The sequence below is a fragment of the Amblyomma americanum genome, chromosome 6 (assembly GCF_052857255.1).
Source record: "Amblyomma americanum isolate KBUSLIRL-KWMA chromosome 6, ASM5285725v1, whole genome shotgun sequence".
Classification (NCBI taxonomy): domain Eukaryota; kingdom Metazoa; phylum Arthropoda; class Arachnida; order Ixodida; family Ixodidae; genus Amblyomma; species Amblyomma americanum.
In genome coordinates, this window is record NC_135502.1 from 98,094,652 (window position 1) to 98,108,335 (window position 13,684).

At 45.5% G+C, this 13,684-nt stretch overlaps 1 long non-coding RNA gene across 1 annotated transcript; it reads left to right on the forward strand.

The window, feature by feature from the left end:
* The first annotated feature begins 4,926 nt into the window (after positions 1-4,926).
* Positions 4,927-11,176, forward strand: LOC144093914 (uncharacterized). The gene is made up of 3 exons (XR_013306349.1): positions 4,927-5,024; positions 8,673-8,730; positions 10,993-11,176. It is a non-coding gene; the product is annotated as an uncharacterized LOC144093914 (long non-coding RNA).
* Positions 11,177-13,684: the final 2,508 nt, after the last annotated feature.

The following is a 13,684-nucleotide window of genomic DNA, read 5'->3' on the forward strand; positions in this document are numbered from 1 at the left end:
CATTTAGGCAGCCAAAGGCAGATACGGAGAGCTTGCGCTTGCACACTGTGAAGAATCTCGATATTTGTGTTTCTAATGGAGCTGAATATCGGAAGAGTTTACCGCATGTAGCCCAGAAATAGGGAACGGTACAGTTGTAGCATCGAGCGCACTGATGCGCCCCAGGACTTTCCCCCGAGGAAGGAGAGGACGTGGACAAGTGCAATTAGTCTCTTTCTCATGTCGTAGATATGTGGACTCCACGAGAGGTTCCTGTCGATGACAACACCAAGGAATCTGTGGCTTCTCTCATAGGGAATCGCTTCGCCATTGATGCGAATGGTGTAACGTGACATTATTTTTCGTGTGAACGCCACAAGTGAACACTTTTCGGTCGAAATGTTCAGGCCCTGCAAGCGAAGATAAGATGTCAATATCGATGCCGCTGTTTGAAGCCTTGCACGAACTTGAGGACGGGTCACCCCTGATGCCCATATACAGATATCATCTGCATATACAGAGGTCTAAACAGATTGTGGCAATACGTAGACCAGGCCGATCAGAGCAAGGTTGAAGAGAACTGGGCTCAACACTCCACCCTGAGGGACTCCACGCGAATTTTGGTGTAAGGACGTTGGCCCGTCCGCAGACAGGACAAAAAACAACCTCTCTGATAAATAGCTGCGTATCCAGCTGAACGTGCGGCCTCCGATCTCAGCAGCTTCCATTGCGTCCAAAATTGCCTGACGCGTTACGTTGTCGTACGCGCCCTTGATATCCAAAAAAAAAATGCCACGGTGGATCTTTTCAAACATTTGCTGTGTTGCACCGACGTTACAACGTCAACCATGTTGTCGATAGAAGAGCGGCCCCGATATTTAAGTATCTTCTCAATGTGGCAATCTAGAAGTAAACTTCCTGCAACCGTTGTGCTTATATAATATCTAGTATACAGCTGTGTCATAAGCTTGCACAGTAGAGTGATAACTGTAAAGATATGGAAGAGACCTTTTTTCTGCGGTGGGTGTAGTCAGGCTGAAGATGATGATGATGTGGTGCATACAATCCCAGTGGCTTCATTTAAATAGAGCCAGAAAATAAACCCCTGTTTTCTTTGTGCTTCAGTAGCTTATTAAGTCCGTAGAAGGTAGCACTGATTGTTGCAAGGATTGCGAGGTTGCTCGTAACGCATAGGAATCACATTGTTACTTGGCGACCAGCCGAAGAATAAGGCGCGATGAACGATGGCAGAGATATGATTTAATTCCCACTGGCCTAGTGCGCCTAGTTCGCTCCGCCCCGTGCCACTGCTAGCTTCGTCTTCGTCGTCACAGTATTATCTGATACTAAAGGCATCAGCGCACAAATGCCACTTTACTGCAGATATTTCTATGTCCCAACAGCTCCAAAAGTCATCACAGAAAAGAAGGCGGCACCTACAAACCTGTGTACATTATTATTGACTGCCGTGATGCTTGTGCTTTTCAGAGAACCACATCAAATTGAAACCATTTAAATAATTTTGATGATGATGATGAGGATGATGAACTTTTATGGCGCAAGGGCAGCTTTGGCCAAATAGCGCCATGGCACAGGGTAGCTTTTCATTTCGCAAAGGGGGGGGGGGGGGGATTAGAGGCCCATTTCCAAGCGTTTCACCCTAAAGAAGCCGAGCAGCACGCAAGAGAAAGCTTGTACCCATTGTATCAACAGTGGATATCTGGCGGCGCTGGAGATCGAACCCCGCACCTTCCGCCTTTCACGGAATAAGTGCCGTTCAATTTCGATCCTCGCGCATATCACGGAATAAGTGCCGTTCAATTTCGTTCCATGTAAAGAAATAATTTTGATAGTAAATGAGGTACGAGCTAATATCTTCAGGCACTGCATCGATTGAAATTCCTGGAAGTCGGTTGCAACTAGACCACCCCTCTTGGCGGCAGACCTGGTGTTAGAAGACATTTCCCCTTTATGCTGGCAGCAAGCCTTCGTAATCCACACTTGCTGGAGCGTTCGCAGGGTGACCAGCAGGACTAACTTGCCTTAACAAAGATTTAAATTAATTCCCTTTCCTCCGCACAGAAAACGATGAGAATAATATCAGAATTCAAATCTAGTCTTTTCTTTTCGGCATTCCTGTATTGATGAAGGGCCTAAACGGCCACGCAATAGAACAGAGCTCGAAATGGGCTCAGAGCTCGCAAATGAAAAGAAGAAAGAAATAACAGCGATCGCTGTGTTACACCGAGCGCGTGACTACACTGCGGCCAGCAACATTTGATTGACATTTAAATAGATGCAGTGTGGCTTGTTGGTATTGCAATAAGAATTACGACGACAGCGTAACAAGAGTCCACAAAGAGCACTTTGGTACAATGCAAAGCAGTCGCTACAGAATATCTGCCTGTCACAAACATTTCTGATATCAATTTAGTCCGCCTCGACTGAGATTGCTTTCCTTCAGCTTGAAAACACAAATGTAACGCATCTGACCAGGGAATTGAAACTAGAGCGCAGATTATGTTGAATAGAGCTACTCCTACCTTGTCCTTTTGATACCCATGCTGACGAAACAGCGTTCGAGTGCCAAGCTATGCAGTGCCATCTTTGCAGTGCCATGCAGTGCCATAAAGACGATAGTTGCATGGGTTTGCCTTATTTGTTTATTCGCCTGATTTATTCCTGTTTATTTCCGAATTCACTACAAGCAGCAGCGCACAGCTACGCACGCAAGCTTTTGCTGAAACCCGTACGGAGGGCAAGATGGCGCCGTGGACAGAACATTTGGACGCTTCGAAGCCAGTTTCAATAGAGGGACATAAACTTTCGAGAAGCAGTTTGTGCTTGTGCTAATTAAACAGAAGTCAGGCATAGCTTGGATAAATTATATCTCTGCAGCTCCGCAGAATATATCTGCCTTCATACGTATTTTGTCCAGATCTTTTAGCAGTCTGAAATCTTCACACGCTGGTTGATTTTTCTGCCATTTGTTCAGAAATGCGCAAGAAAAATCAGCACAGCATCCCTGTTATAATGGCAAGGCGAGTTCATGCGAAAAATATAAGAGGTCTGCCATATTTAGATGGTATCCATGGCGCGCATGATATCATTACTGGGGATCGCAAAGATTATCAAAGGCACCATCCGCTGTTTCATCTCTTATCGAACATTGTAATTATTCGCACTCTCGGAGACCGAGCTGTGAAGCAATGAAGGGGACTTTCGTTAGCTCTGTGCTTTTGTCCTCGAGAGTTTACAAAAGTGGCGAATAAAAAAAATTGAGGCTGAAAACGGGCACACAAGAAAACAAGAATCATCTTATTAAAAAGTACTCATCACCTTTAATGCTCATCGCAAGAGTAAGGTTTTCTTCAGTTGGTGCACTGGGACAGAATAGGGTGAAATACCAGAAACGACTCATTGTTTCCCGCCCAGTCCTTTTAGTATATTTTTCTTTTTTTTTAACTGTGTCCCGTTTAAGTACGGCGGGCAGCAGGAGACTGTTTCAATGTCACTGATTATACAGACTCGCCTACGTCACCACCCGCCCACTGGTGATCCTTGGAGTGGCAGGGATACTCTATTACCGCAGCCCCTTTACCTCCTAATGTGTTCCAAGCAAGAGCACTAGACTTCTAATCTCTTTCAAGTGGGTGTATAAGCTCGCGTATGCTCCGGCATACTGCGAAAGACCTGCTGGGAGACTAAGTTCACGCATTGCTGCATTTATTCAGTTGCAAGCCGAGAAGCAAAAGAGGAAGGTTGTTATACTCTTGCAAATTTTTTCTATTAGAGTTACTAAGCATCGATGATTAAATAATTGAGAAAGGTGCAAAGCACAGGGCACCGGTTTATTTGCGTTTACTTGTCGATGTCGGGTACTAGCGTGCACTACGTGTGGCTGGAACGGCAACAAGTGTCACACAGTAACTGTTGTGCTTTATGTGAAGTGGTTGCGAGAATGCGCGACCAGCTGCGCACAAATCGGTAGACCGATTTTGTGCCGTTGGCGGAAGCTTGAAAGGCGCATTTCAGCGTTGCAATGGGTCCAATGACCCATACAGTTTTGTACGATATAGCACCCCAGGGTGGTCCAACTGCAGCAGCAAGACGGACAAGCCGCTAACCAAACCAGTCTTCTGGGGCGCATCGATGCATGGACGCCTTGGGGAGATGACCACCTGAAATAGAGAGGCGCCCTCTGATTTTGGTTTGTGAACTTTTCTCAATACTTGCGTTTTGCGCTCGTGTTAATTATGGTGTGCTGGGTGACCCAGACTGTGCTGTAAAGCACGCGTTTTTTGTACATAATGCCTTTCCGTTTACTTCTTCCGCCACGCAGAAATTTTGTAGCAAAGCTTGAATGTCAAAGACTGGCCTACATCGTGAAAAAATCCTGTTCAGGTTCTTTTTCTTTATCTTGAAATAAAAAAAAATATGAATAGAGGGAGGCCCTTTTGTTGAGCTACGTGTTCTTATTTTTTTGTTTCATGATGACCTTTTTTAGAGTACGATCTGTAATCACCAAGGCTGAACTTATATGAACCAGGGGATGTCCAGTTTAAATATGAATATTAAGGGCATCATCGATTTGACAAGATGAATCCAGCGAAGGGCTTTTTGTTTTTTGAGCCAGCCCGGACATGACTGGATCGGTACATTGAGTTGGCATGTGTCAGCCGACTCCAAATGAGAAAGATTTCATTTACAACGCTTGGTTTCGACATACGCAAAGCTATGCACGCTATCATGTTGAAAAAACAATTTTTAATAACAGCGAACAAACGGGACTTTCCATGCAGCTCCATAAATTTAAAACCTGTCACATCGTTTCAAACATCCATGGCCAGTCGTTATTTGTTAGACGAGTTGTTTTTATCATCCAAATTGCTTTATCATTCAAACCTCATGGAACCTTTTGTATTATTTTTCATCGGCTGAATCGTACATTGGCCATCAGCGACAAGCGGATAAAAAGCGGGGCTCCGCATCCAGGTTCACATTCTCCCAACCAGCCCTGCAGCAGCCTCAGCTTCAGTACAACGGTACGTATACCACTTCACCGCAGAACTAGAGTTTCCATTCGATATAATATGTTACCGCTGCATTACACAACTCTTTGTCCGCCTTGTTGGCACTTTCATGTTCCCGAGAAGCTTTTGGATTTTGTTATATTCGACTAAAACGGAGCCTGATCCCTTACTTATCAAGGCGCCAGTGCAAGCTAGAGCTAGTGCACGGTACTTTCGCCTTGTACACAGGATCTCACAAGTCTATGCTTTCAGTGCCATGATGAACGAAATGATACTTACGCATTACTTAAAACGCGTACATCTTCGAAAGACTAACATTTGTAATTAAAACATTTCGTATAAGATGCGGGACTCCAAAGACATGCTGCTGTCTTCAAAAGTTAGACTAGTGGGAATAAAGACAGCACTCAGGCGAATGGCGATCTTTCCTGTCTCCCTTCCTTATCTTTTAAGCGTTCTCCACTTTTTTCTCTTCTTAGTCAGATATAATAAACACAAATGCGTAAAGGTAGCCGACAAATAGCAGGTGCAATGAAGGTTATAAGGAACGCCAAAAGGGGGGTCGGGTGAGTTAATAACTCCTGGGAGTATTTATCTTGCCGAGAATCCAGCCCACATTGCTTTCTCACATTTTAACTTCTTAAAAAAGGTGGTTTGTTGGCCGCATTTGTGCTGATTTGATTGAATTGCATGCCTTCATGTCGAGCAATTTCGGACAAAATTTTTAAAATTGCAAAATTGTTAAACAATCTTAAGAAAACAATAAAGGCAATGGTTCCTTCTTCTGATATGTAGTAAAATCTTTCTTTTCCATCGATCCTATCGAACATTTAAAACTGCGCCGTAGGAAACCAATGAAGAATGCTGGGGCACGACGGCAATAACGTTAAAGGGGCACTGAGGAGAAACTCAAGTTGGCTTGTATCGTTAGAATACCAGCTCCTGATCACAAAAACGCCACTCTTACTGAAAACAAACCTATTAAGGTAGAAAATAGCAAGAGCCAAAATACAGGCAGCGCCACCACGGGGCAATCTCGGAAGTGCAAGCGTGATGACGTCATAGCACTAGAGACCGCACCTTGGAAGAATTTTCTTTACTCCATGGAGGGCACGAATCTCTGAGGCTGAAAAGGGGAGTTTGCGTTGCTAAATATTGAAGTAAGTTTTGTTTGGAACCGATAGTGCACTTTTGTCACACAAGGGGGACAGACAAAAGGCAACCTGAATGTTGGAAGCAAACAAAACCGATGCTTGGTGGCGCCACAGGCAGCCAGGGGAATTTCGGTTTTTTTTATGGCGCTTCGCGCCTATGTGGTTTGCGTGCCCCGTGGTTTTGTTTTTGACAAGAGCCGAACGGCAGAGGAACTGCAACTGCCGCTTCAAGGGCTAGTTTACCTTTGAAGGAGCCTGTTAAGGCTGGTCAGATGATCGCCACGGTCGATGAAAAACTATGATGGCACGATGGTCGGTGATCGTACAAGGCAGTTAGCACTAAAAAGAGCACTTGTGTTTTCATACGCTTGCCCGGCGAAACGTTCCCTGCTGTGCCAGTGAACGTCGAACTACATAACGGAAATGGTTTACTAGGGACGGAAGACAAGATATGAGGCAGTTAAGAAAAAATTGCTCCTGGCCTGGCTCTGCTGGACGGGATATACGTAGCGAAAGCGCGGAGACTTTTGCATCGGATAAGCGCATTCACTCGATGTGCCTTTATTTGTCGTTAAAGATTCAGCCGTCGTGGCGGAGCGGTAGCATCTCTGCCTCAAACGCCAGAGGCCTGGTTCGGTTCAGAGCCTCGGCATATATTTTTTTATTCAGTGAGCGCGCGAGATGTTTCAGTTGTTCCCATAGATGCCGCCACCGAATACGTTGGTTAGCGGTTAAGCGCAGGCTCTAAGGCGCGTTTATACTCCGGCGTAATGCGCGCACGAGCGCTGCACGGCGACGTCACGTCGGACAAAGCGAGGCCCTCTATACTCCAACTGGGCTTGACCGCCGACGCGTTCGGCGGCTTGAGCGTACTCTGACCGCACTGGCGGAGACTTGGAGCACGTATCTATTTCGCACTGAGTGCACCAGCCGCCGCCGGCCCGGCCAGAGCGGTTCGGCTCCGCGGTGACCCGCGCGTTGTGACGCCATATGCCTCCCCGGAGCACCACCACGGCGAAATCGCAAGTTAGCTTCCAGTAAAGATTTCGCTTTAGAAAAGATTTGGAACCTCCTGAGGCCGTGATTTCGCTCTCCCCCAACTTGTTTGTTTGCGGCTCCATTCAATAGCTTCGGCAGTTGGGCGGAGCTGTTCTCTTCAAGCTCTCGGCTAATTTAATCCGTTCTCATTCCACATCTGAAGTCACATGCAAGTGGGCGAGAGAGCCCGATCCAGTGGACCGCGTACCTCCGGAAACGCGCGGAACCCGTTGAAGCGTCGTGCGTCGGTTATACTTTCAAGCCTCCAACTTTAAACGCGAGCGCCCTTGAGCACCCATCCGTTTTTTGTGGCCCAAAAAAGAAACCTGGCCCTTGCAACTGTGAGAAACCTCCTCGACGCCGCCTGCTGCATAGTGCAACAGCGCCTTTCAAGGAATCACAATTCATTGGCCCCAAGCCTCGGCCAGCCTCCGATGGGCGCGACGTGCCGACCTTGTCTTCGCCCCTCACGACTCCCCGCACTGGGGTTATGATATTTAGTTTGCAACGGCTGCTCACTGAGGAAGGGGTAAACGATCCGCCAGCGCCTAACCTAACCGTGCTCCCTCAAAAGCATCGCACGCTCTGTGGGGATGAGGTCTCTGAAATGCAGGCCGGAGTTTTTGCGAGCACTTCGTTGGCGGTTTCGGGAACGGGATCCATCGTAACGCTGGCAAGAAGCCGGTGCAAGCGTAAATGAAGCAACGGTAGCGATCCACGATAGATGCCTTCAACGTGCGGCGGCGGTAGCTTTCATATCGGCGGCTGCTAGACCGCACCGCTAGTTGTCAGAAATCAGGGAATCTGCGTTTACGTCACGTTCCACGTCACTCCATCCTGTGACGTCAGAAGAGGACGCAGTGACGCCATAAGAGTGCGCCGAGTTTGAATTGGAGGGCGGGAAAAACTTTTTCAGTTTGGAATTGAAATTTCTTTGACATAAATGCACCTTTCGCTCCCAGACAAGCGGCACCAAAGCCATGAAATGCCGAACTATCAGACTTTGCTAACAAAAAAGAATTGAAAGAGTTCTCCTCAGTGTCCCCTTAAATGGAAAAATAATCAAAACTACCGCCGGGTGACCGGTGGATATATTGATTGTTTAAGATAAATCTTGCACATGTACGAAAAGATTGCGTTCATATATGGTTTCCTATTCAAAAATGCTTTTGTCCAGAATTGCTGGCTACGATCCAATTACCATTCCCCGAAACGAAAGTAATGAATAGAGTTTAAATGTCATGATTTGATTATACCACAACAGCTCTATCTATGAGTAAAGCGATTATTTCATTTCATCATTTTCTCATAACGATTGTATAAATTTAAACGCGTCGCGCCTACAGAATATAGAACTGCAGCCGTGATGTTTCTTTGTGCATTCTCCTGCAGACGTCGCTTTTTGAACAACGTTTTATTTACCAACACACCTCAACTTACCGAAATGTTTCCCCTTGACTGCTTACAGTGCTCAAGAGACATGGCGAACCTCTCAAGTCTCATCGTCTTCGCGGCGGCTTTTATGGGTACGAATTTTTTGTTGGCAGTATAACCACACATAAACTAATTTAAACAGCAAATGAGCATGCGAAGAAGTGCAATAGGAAGAACATTTGCCTTCATAGAGCTCAACTCAGAACACATCGCTGATGACGGTTACCAGAGTATTGCAGCAGTTCATAGCCGGAAGAAGCTAACAGTGTGTCACCCTTCACCGCAAGCAGGCCTTCTTTGCAGATCTCATACATGCTCATACGTCCTAAAAATCCGTTCCCTTCCAAAACACATCTGTTATGAAATAGTTACAAAGTGTCCATCCAGAACAATCTTTAACAACAAACCGCAAACCACCAGGCCACTGCTCTTGCGCTTTGAAGAGATCTGCCAGAATCTCGGCATACTGAACACATTACCCAGCATTGCGCAAAGACGAGGTCCACTGCCTCCATGGTATGATTTTCCTACATTGTGCGATTTCACTCTCACACAGTTCCGCAAAAAGCAAACTCCACAACTCCAAATAGTACAAGAATTTCTGGCACTTGAGGAAAAATACAATGGTTTCACAGCCTTTTATACTGACGGTTCGAAAACGGATACTTATGTAGGAAGTGCAGTGGTGCGAGGGAATTCGGAGACAACAATACGACTTCCACAGTGCGCATCCATCTTCACTGCAGAATGTTACGCAGTATATGTGACCGTAGAAAAAATACTCAGCGAGAACCTCGAAAACGCTATTATTTACACAGACTCTTTAAGTATACTTACAGCCCTCCACTCAAGAAACGCAATCACTCCTATACTTGGTGACATTATACACAACATAGTAACAGCCACAGCTAGAAGACAAAACATTAAACTCTGCTGGGTCCCGAGTCATGTCGGCATAAAAGGCAATGAGCGAGCAGATTTCTGTGCTGCTCAAGCTCGTGGCAAGGAAATAAAAAAAGTAAATATACCCTTGAATGACTGCATGAAATTAGTACAAAGGAAGTTAAGGAAAAAATGGCAATCGGCTTGGAACAGCGAATTGAATAATAAACTACACTTAATAAAGCCGATTTTAGGTGAATTTAAGTCATGTGTGCACCAAGAACGTTTTAAAGAAGTGATTTTATGCCGTCTCAGAATAGGCCACACGCACCTTACGCACAACTTCCTGCTAACAAAACAAGATAAACCTGTTTGCGAAGAATGCGGAGGTGAACTTACAATTAACCACATTTTATTCTCATGTATAAAACTAGAAAAACTAAGAAAAAAGTACTTCACTCAATTTTATCATGAATGCATTCCTTTCCACCCTACATTGCTTTTAGCTGATAATGCCATTGTTAACATACCTTCCATTTTTAGCTTTTTAAAAGCAGCAGGCGTACTTGAAAAGCTGTAATTTTTTTTTAACCACTGGATCGCCTTTATACATGACACACCTCAGCCACTTTCTCATTCTTGAGAAGTAGGCTGAGGCTGTTTATTTGATTGGTTGGGAGCCTCAGGATCCTTGCTAGCCAAGGAAAGTCGCTTAGGCTGCCTGACCATCTTTAAGGCTTTTACCATTAGCCATTTCCAAATTTCTTCCCTTTTATTACTAGGCAGTACAATCTTTTTAAGTCATCTGCACCATCGCCTCTTTTTTATACTCCAAAACATTCTGTAGAAAAGCAATTCTATACCTTGTGCTTGCCGCATGATGGCCTTAGCTGCCTATGTGCCATAAAACCCAACACAACACAACACAAGTGTGCATTGCCTAAAGCCGTGTCATATTGGTACAGTGAAAATTTGCGTGCAAGGGAGCGGAGGATCAACGAATGCTGTCAGGCTCTTGTGTGGGCTCGACATTCTAAAAATAAATGCAACCATGGCCTTTTGCTATAATTGTTTTACTTATAACATAGGCTTTAAATGATCTATAGTACGGCTTCTGGGTCGGTTACAAAGAAAGAATATTCTCACTCTGAAATGGAACAAAGAGGATGGATACAAGAAAGAGAAATTAAGTTGGAAGGTCTTAATGTCGCTAGCTTCGCTCTAAGCCGCATGCTGAAGCGAATTTAATTGGTTAAATGTTCGAGATCTTTCGAAAATTCAGGAATGTGGTTCTCTTCAAGCTACAGAATTATGAAGCTAGCGTTAGCCATTACTGCACACTGTACATCTTGTGTGCACGTGCCTCGAGCAGTGTATAGATTTCTCGACCAAATTTCGGGTATCGCGACGTGCACACTACAAGCATATATTCAATAATGACATAAGTTCTCTCCTCTTAATTTTCTTCGCAGCGGCCGTTTTTATTCCATTCAGCCCTGGTCGGAGCGCGTCTTCCATGCCTGACGAAAGAATTGAAGACAGCCTCCAGTGAAGGGAATCCTGTTGACGGCGAAAGAAGGCATGATTTGAGGAAAAGTGGGAATCCTGGCCATTGACAGAGATGAGAAAATAAAATGCACAAATCAGGACTCCAAATGCATTTCCTTCCTGCTTCGATCCAATAGCATTCACATCACTCCAGCAAATGTGCTTTTCATTTGAATGCATGGTTCTGGCATCATTAACTTCTTACGATCATCAATGTGGAGCCCTGACCGATTCGCTGTAAGAACACAAAAAATGAAGCGTTCCCGAACTATAACCTTTCACTACCCGAATTCTGAAGATCGCGCCCTGCCCGGTCCCTCCGAATTCAGGCCCACGGCTTCAACCACAGGGCGGGCACGGCCTCCCTGCAGTAGTGCCACTCTAGTCAGCCTGGAACCGGACGGGCTCGATCCCGGCTCCCACAGCAGATTAAGAGAGAAATTGCTTGGTGACTGAAAGTGGTCTCCAGCTATAGAATTAAGGAATTGGCCTGCAAAGGCGCAATAGCATTTGAAATAACTGGTTTGGCGAACGCAGAAGGAATGAGATACGTCGCAAGTTAACCCCGTATGATTTAGAAACAGTAATCCTTTCTATGAGTAGCCCCAGTTCATAGAGCTAAATGAATGCACTTGCATACATGCGCAATAAACTTTGTGTTGCATTTAGATCTGAGTTTTTTTTTTTTTACTGTTCGCGATGTGTGGATATTTTTTTATGACCTTGAAGCGCAGTGATTTTCTTAATTAGCATAATGTCGTGGGTTGAATTCGTGGCCGCACAGGCACCGTTTATGCGCAGACGAAAAGGAAAAGCGTCCGTTTATTGCGTAGCATGCGTGTATGTCTGAAGACCCGAAATGTCCTAAACCAATATGCTCTCCACCAGTCGCGTTTCTCATAGCTTAGAGATGTTTTTTTGGGAAGGGAAGGCCGACAGTCAAAAGGTATCTTTTAACTGGATGGCTGCAATTCAAGAAGTCGAATTAACGTCTTTCTCGCGCAGTTCTTATGAGACTTGAAATGCCCAGTCGTGAGCGGCAACTCGAAAGGGAAGCAGCCGAGGCAAGCGCTCCAGTTTACTTTAGAAGACGAACAGCTCGTGCAAATCAACCATGTGTCTTGCTTTAAAACACTCATCCAAGAACTCCGCGTTAGAGCTGCGTGTACCTATATTCTGCGCTTTTCTATTTTATCTTCTTGCCTTGTATCGTTCAATGCGGCGATCTGTGGGCGTCCGAAGTTATAGCTCATTGCACCGTAATTACCGCCACTTACATATGCGCAAATGTGCTTTCCCTGATTCCGCGTTAGCTAAAATGTGGTAGTAATGCTGTGCTAATTATCCACTGGAAAGATTTCAGCATCACCATTTCTTCTTCTTAAAGGCGTTCCAGGCAGCAGTCCAAAAAAAATTGTTTTCGCGCATCAGGAAATGCAACTATAGCAGACAGCAAAAAACACGGGACGGACGATTAGAAAATCTGTTGTGAACAAAGTGCGGAAGGAGTAATAATTTTGCCTGAATGCACTGCTGGCGAAATATTTTCCAAATAATACTTCTCCTTGGCGCCCGCAAGGCACACTTAGTTGTTTCGCCAGCCGATCTCGTTTTGCTGCTTCATATGGCGCCGGTCCTTTGATCTGCCCAGCCTCTCGATGTCGTCGCCCGCGTTACCTTTGATGTCCGGCGCGATGAGCACGCCTCATGCGCTTCTGTCGCCGCTGGTGGTTCACATCATTCCTCGCTAAAATCGTGTGGCTCGTCACGGGTAGCGTAATCTTAGAGCCGGCAGCGCGGTAAGCGAGAACTGGTAAAGCGCAGAGGCACGCAGTTGTTGTTGTTACCACAAATACAATGTTCTCGACATGGAAGAATCACTCTTTGCGTGCCGTGAAAGAGCATCACACGACAAAACAGCATGCGTCTAAACAGCGCATAAAAACAGCAGAACGACATAACAGCACAAAGGAAAAATGTCACAGCGACAAGGCAGCGCAGGGGAAAAAGGTTGGCGACAAAACACCACTGGGAAAAAAACAGCCCGAGTGAAAACAGCACGCCTGACAAAACGGCACAGCGACAAAACAGCACAGCGAAAAGCAACACGATGAAAGAAGAGCGCAGGGAAAAGAACAGCACGACGACAACACAGCACTTCGGAGCACGTTGCAGCGCTGTTGAAGGGGTGAACAATTATAGCAATAAAGGAACGGTAAATCAAAACGCATACGCCAGCGAGCTTTAGAGTTGGCGAGTGCTCGTTTCACAGAATCATTAAGGAACAGGGCAGGGTAATGTTCATGCTCTCAAATATCCGCTTTTCTTCTGCCTGGTATTGTAATGACTCTAACGAGTAACACTAAAGTAGTTGTTCTGGAGGCATCTATTCTGCGGGTTGACCATCATGATGCTGAATTCGTCGGGCAAATATGACCGAGCTAGGGCTCTCGGTGCACCAAATTTTCTTAATCTTCAAAATTGTCGCTCTCGGCAATTGAATCTTCAGCAATTTTTTTTGAGCGAGCTACAGGCTCTTCACACACTTAAAATATCCACTATACGATGCTTACTTTTAAGCATGGCAGGATTGCCCGAGTGGACCTATTCAGGTTC